Genomic DNA, 6952 nt, shown 5'->3' with positions numbered 1-6952 from the left:
TGCTAAAATACATAGCATACAGTTTTTGTTGTTGTTGTTGTTCCTTTGCACTCTAGATGATCCTCCTGGGTGGAGATGATAGGGATGATTTAAAAACTGCACTGTTGTTCTGATCTCCTGCTCTAGTATGTTATGTCCAGACTTACACTATTTCTATCACAAGTTTCCCACCAGTCTCAAAATAGAACCCCATTCTTTACTGTAGCCTCCCAAATTCTCACACAATCAGGCTCCTAGGAACCTAACAACATTTCAGATCACCCTCTCCTTCCTTCTGTTACAGGGCAAGGGCTTTGCAGATTTGAGGCAGCTACAGAAGTTGAGGCAGCCAGAAAGATTTCAGACAGGTCATTCAGAGGAGCAGGCATGAGTTTATTGAAGGGATGGGAAAAGGGAACACTCTAAAGGGAGTGAGTGGGTTCTCTGAGAGGGAAAGGATGTCACATACACACCTACCCCCCATTTTATTGGGGGTCCCAGGGAAATTTCTAGAGAGTCTTGCCTAGGCCCACCTCTTGACTTTTACAGACAATAGGATTCCATCAGACTTTGAAGTCCCCACTGTGCATGGTAAAGGTCCAAGGCAACTGAGTCACCTTGGCCCACACTGGCCAGTTCTAATTGGATCTTGTGCTTACAGATTTCACAGTTGGGAAAATTATCCTTATCTGCCTGAGTTCTGGGATCTGATCTGTATAAGGGTCACAAAAGTTTCTCCCCACCCATACCAACCCCAGGGTTACTTGTGTTCTTATTGGCATTGAGGCCTCCATTTCTCCAGCAGATAACAGGTGGTTTACTGAGAATTATACCATATCCTATTGACTTAAGCAAGGTAAGCAGCAGGTAAAACCCTTTTAAAAGGAAGTGGGAGTCAGCACAGTGGACCCAGTTTATAGAATTAGCACCTTAGTCTTACATTCCCCCACTCACTGTCTGTTACCTATCACTTCTAGCATTTCATAGCCACCAGCCTACTGTTTGCTCCTCTCACACACAAACTCATCCTCTGCAACAGTGTGCTCTGGAAACCACATTGCCAGCCTGCTCTGGAGGGTGGAGGACAATTTGCCTGCCATATAATTTAAAGCAACCACCAGTCACTCTCCCTTGTCCTTGCTTAATTATTCTTGTATCTTTCTCCTCCATCAGAATGTGCACTCAGAGAGAGCAGGAACTTTATCTGATTCAACTCTTCACCCCTCATGCCTTGAACTTTCCTGGCACATTAGTACTCAGAAAATGCTTCATGAGTGAAAGGGAAGAATGAGAGGAACAAATAACACAAAGGCAGAATTATAAAAAGTTTTTTCTTTGAATTCAGAAAAATATGAATTTATATTGTTTTTCAGTCACCCATTAGTATTATGATATTATGAATTTCTCAAACACTATTTGAGAGCACACTAAATTAGATGACATAGCAAAAGCAATAGGGAAATTAAAATTAGAGATTTCCTTTCTCTCCTCTTTCCTTCTGTCTCATCCCTCCTACCTTCCTTCTCCAACTCCTTCTCCTCTGACACACACAAGGCCAAGTTAACTTAGAAAGGTACATTGTTATGACTCTTTTCAAATATGGATTTTCTCCTTTAAAAAGGTACCAGGCTAACTGTTTGGGCACAATGAATTCCATGTGCTTCATCAGGATCCTGCAGTTCTCTTTGACTCTGAAATTGGACAGTATTCCTTGTATCTATATTTGACAATGTGTTTTCTATAAGTTATAACTATGCTGGGACAGCTTTGATCTGATCATCATTTCAATTCTGGATAATTCCATGAGTATATTAAAATGTTCAGTCTTACTGCTATCTTAAAAAACAAGTAGAAAAAAAATCAGAGGGAAAACACTTTCTTCTGAATGCTTGAATCACTTCTCCTTTCAACTAAAAGCCTTTGCAAAATAGGTCAAATAATTGCAAAAACCCCAAAATATGTTATTGTTTATACCTTATTTGATTCTAAGAGTCACTACTGCCCTGAACAGTAATAGCACATCTGACAGTCTTACTCTAAGGGACTGAGAGACACAAATACCATTAATAGAGAAAACTGTTGCTTGGACCTTGCTGTGGTGATCTGAAGAGCAAAGATATGAAATGGAAACTATTAGAAGACCAGGGTGCCATTTCAGAGCTGATACTGTCTGTTATTTTCTCAGTACCACCAACAGCATTCATTTGCATGCTTTAAGAACAGAGCAGAACTATTTTGGTAGCACCCTCTTGTCCTATTTTCATTTATGTAGCTATTTATTCCTTTAATGTTTTGAGTTGTGAGTCTATTATTTATTTATTTGTCTTCCTTCATTTTATTAATGAAAATGTTTAGAGTGGTGAATTTTTAATTTGACAGTTTTAAATACCTACCAATGATTCTGGTGTATAGTATTTTATTGTAATTATTAATTTTTAATTCTGTAATTTCAGTTTGTATTTCTCTTTTCTTCCCAAAGTTTTTAATAGCAAGTTTTTAAAATTCCCAGTTGGAAGAGACTTTCTGTTTGTTGTTAGTTATTACTTCTTTTTGTAAATTCTAGTTTTCTTGTATTGTGACCAGAGGGTTTGGCACATAATATTTCTATTTTATAGAAGCTATTGATCAAATTTTGTGGATGCGCCATAAGAACTTGAGGAGACTGTATGTTCTCTATTATTGTGGTGTAAGTTTGATATATGTCCAGAAGTTCTACTCAATTGATTATGCTATTTGAGTCTTGTGTATTATTATTTATTGTTATTATTATTTATATTATTGACATAGAAAAAGGATAAGCAGTGGAGAGTAGGAAAGGGACAATAAAGGTTGACAAGAGAGCAACCAGAACAGTTATTTTTACATGCTCAGACATGTTATAAAATAGGTCCTGTGTTTCAGGAAAGGCTGTGAGTTCCATTTCTTGGGGAGCAACTGTGTGACATGACCAAGCTTGCACCAGGGACAACTGAAATGTCAGAAGCCTGTCAGCCCAGCACACCTCCAGATAACTGTGAGAAACTAGAAAAAAAGAAACATTTTCCCTCCAGAGTCCGTAAAGGAGGACCCCAACCAAACTCAGCAGCACTCTTGCCCCTTCCAGGTGCAATGCTGGGACTCCTGAGCCTTCGTCTTTCACCTTCTTTACTTTTCTAATAAAATTTCTGCTCACTTGCTCTTCTTGGCGATCCCAGTGTTCATTCTTGGACACGGTGGAACATGGACCTGATCCGACTCCTGCTGGCAACAGTATTACTCAATCGATCTTATATAAGAGATATATTAAGGTCTGCTGTTACTGGTGTTTCTGACCATGTCCTCCTGAACTTCCTGCAGGTTTGCTTCGTGAGCCATTGTTGTTCTATTTGAGCATAAGTATTCACTGTGGACTGCAGTCTTTATCATAAAGGCGTGCAAATTTGCCATGTTTAAAGCCTGGGGCTTGAAATCTTCGTCTCCCTCAGGGTTACTCAACATTCTCTTTGTGTGGCATTTGCTTAATATAAGTCTATCCATTCCTTTATTTTTAACTTTTCTGTCACTTGGTTTTATGTGTTTCTCTTGAACCCAGCATAGAGTTGGGTTATATATTGCAAACTCATAGAACATTTATTCTTTTAATAGTAAAGTTGTTCTGTTATGACCAATATATTTCATCTCAATTCTAACATTATATTTTATGATTATGTGCATTTTACTTCTCATGCTTCTTTCTCAATGAGATGGGTATTCCTTACACATATGTAGCTATAGATAATATAGATCCAAAGATATGGTTATATAATTTTTTAAATGATACATATTTATGTGATATATTTATGTGATATATTTATGTGATATATATATATATATATATATATATATATATATCTCCTTTTTGACATTTAGGAACAATTGTGGTTTTGTTTGGACAATTACTTTTGCATTTTTACCTTTTTAAATATAAGTCCCCCCTTTTAAATTTTATCTTTTACTATTTGTTGTGTCCCAATATTTTGATTATTTGTATCTGTTATTACCACTTATTAGCATATAACCACAGTTTTATCTATTTCTCTTTCCCTCTCCTTTTTCCACAATATTTGCAATATTTTTACTTTGTCATAACACATAACATTCATTTGTTTTCCTTGAACCGTTATCCCCAATTTTGTGTTGTTAAATATACACATTTATACATTTTATAATGCTTACTTCAGTACTTCGGCTGAATTTTCCCCAGCTGTCAATTTTTCTCACCCATCACTCTATAGAATGAAACTTGTCTGCTAGTAAATTCCTTAGAAATGGCTGATGGGTTCAGTATGTCCTAAGTTTTTGAATTTTATAAACCATATGCCTGGCCGGGTGTGGCAGTACAAGCCTATAATCCCAGGAGCTTGGGAAACCGAGGCAGGAAGATTTCAAGTTCAAAGCCAACCTCAGCAATTTTAGAAGGCTGTAAGCAATTTAAATGAAACCCTGTCTCAAAATAAAAAAGTGCTGGGGATGTGACTAAGTGATTAATTGCCCCTGGGTTCAATTCCTGGAACCAAAATACAAACAAACAACAACAACAACAACTGTGTGTGTGCTGATGTTTAGAGGACATTTTGGCTGCACATAAAATTCTCAGTTTTCTTCTAGAATTTTCAAAAGGTTCTGCTGTGTTGTTTCATTGCTTATAAGCCAGTTTTGAAGGGAATTAGACTAATTTCATTGTAAATTGTTATCTTTTTGCCTGGGCATCTTAAGAAATTTGTCTTTATCTCTGATATTTAATAATTTTACTAAGATATGTCTATGAAGTCATCATTCTGCTTTTACCCTCTCAGGTACTCAGGGTCATATTTATGTATTTTTAAAAATTTTATTACTTATGGAAGTTTTTTGTGAATTATAAGTTTAACTGTTAGCTTTCTTATGTTATTTTTCTTCTTTTTATAAAATTCTAGTGATAAGACTATTATTGCTTGTCTGATAGTCTTACATTTCTGTTATTTTTTCTTTAATTTTTTTTTTTGTTGTTTTTTGGAAGGTCTGATCTTATTTATTACTCGTAAAAATTCTTATTTTGACTGGACTCAAACTTAGAAGTAGAAGCTATCAGAGAAGACAGCCTGCATCTCTTGGCAGTCTGTTCCTGGTCTTTTCCTTTGGCTTCTTTCATTCTCTTGGCCAAAAGATTGGCATATTCTGCAGCTTCTTCCTTATTTTTCTTAGTACACTGTTTCTTCAGATCAATATGCTGGTGTCCGTGTTGCAGGACACATGGAGTAATGAGATGTTGAATCTTCAGTGCTTTGGTTCTAGGTTTTTTACCTTCCTTGTTTAAGGATTTTTCTGACCACATATTGGCGGACATCATCTTCCTTAGAGAGATTAAAAGGTTTGCAGAGTCTACTAGCTCTTTGGGGTCCCAGTCAATAAGGTACAGTAGTATCCATAAGTCCAAAATATCCTTCTCTCCTTTTTTTTTCTAATAAACAAGCTGAGAATGCTTAGATTGGCATCCACAATGCCACCTGGAACAGATGTGTGCTTGCTTTCTCCAGTTCACCTTGACCTATAATGGGAATGCTCCTTACTCAGTAGCAGGGGAACACGGCCATGGGTCAAGACACCCTGCTTCTTGGGGAAACCTTGTTTGTCATTCCCACCGCTGATTTGGACCACATAACCCTTCCATTATTCACCCAGAGCATCAGCAGCAACTTCTGTGGCCATTTGCTTCTCATGAAAAGTATGAAGTTTGCATTTATTGTCCACTTCAATAAGTTTCTGGCAGCCAGTGGCTGGGAAGGAGATATTCAGCTTCATCTTGGAGCAGCTGATTGCCCACAAGGCACCACAAAATAGAGTTTTCTTTTACTTCTCTATGTTATTTTTATTTTCTTGGTTGTTTTTACATGTTTCTTCAATGCTTTCATTAAATTTTCATTTAAGTCTATTATCTTTGGGGTATTTGCAAATATCAGTTATTAGCCATTATAAGTAGTTATCCAAATTATTAATCCATGAAGTGGATTAATCCATTGATTAATCTCATAATCTCATAATCTAGTCATTTGACCTCTTAACCTTCCTGCACTATTTTACACATGAGTCTTTTTGTGGATACCTCATATCCAAACCATAAAATTTATTTAGTATTAATGTAAGTGTTGTTATTGTTGGGAGATGGGATGGCAATAGAAAGCAAATTCCAAAATGCTGATACTGCAAAAAGTTTCCCATTCATTTTTTAAAAAATCTTTTATTTGGAAATAATGTTTAAGTTACAGTGAAGATGCAACAATAAAAATATAAAAATAGTACAAAAACAATCATAATCATTTACTTCTAAGCACTCCAGGGCCCATATATTAAGAATAGAGATATACTTTTACATAATAAATAGAATATAGTTATTGCCTTCCATAAATTTTACACTTACATAATGCTTGTATTTAATCTACCATTTGTATTCCAATTTTGTTGATTAACCTAATATTTTCTTTTGTGGCACTCTCCCCCCCTCAGGTTTGTCTGATATAGTTTATTTATTCTTGCTAGGATACTACTTAACTGTTATTTCCACCCTGGGGGTTCAGACTCAGCAACACACAATGTTTATTTGTCCCTCATTGATAATTTTAAGTCTTATTACCTTGTCAAGGTGTCTGACTTCTCTTCTTCTCTATAATTATAAACCCGCTTACCTTGTAAACAGCTACCTATCTGTAGGCGACACTTCTGTATACCTTGCAAACATTCAGCTTCTCATAAAAAAAAAATTCCTCCCTAGATTTATCTTCCATTAATAGTTCTTTATTGATCAAATCTTTATCCTGATAGTTGAAAATTGACGACTTTTCAACTGGCACTCTCTCCACACAGCTATCATTTGACATTCAGTATTCTGTTATAAGAAATAAAACTTCTCTCCACAGCTGACTGAAACAATAGAAGTTTGTTTCCTCAAAATTCTAGAGACTTAAGTAGTCCAAGATCA

General features: G+C 36.0%; 1 pseudogene across 1 annotated transcript; it reads right to left on the bottom strand.

The window, feature by feature from the left end:
* Positions 1–5048: 5048 nt before the first annotated feature.
* Positions 5049–5778, bottom strand: LOC306667656 (small ribosomal subunit protein eS6-like; annotated as a pseudogene). The gene has a single exon. The product of its transcript is annotated as a small ribosomal subunit protein eS6-like (transcript).
* Between the last annotated feature and the right edge of the window lie 1174 nt (positions 5779–6952).

The sequence above is a fragment of the Sciurus vulgaris genome (assembly GCF_902686455.1).
Source record: "Sciurus vulgaris genome assembly, chromosome: 8".
Classification (NCBI taxonomy): Eukaryota; Metazoa; Chordata; class Mammalia; order Rodentia; family Sciuridae; genus Sciurus; species Sciurus vulgaris.
This window is presented reverse-complemented; position numbering and strand designations above follow the sequence as displayed.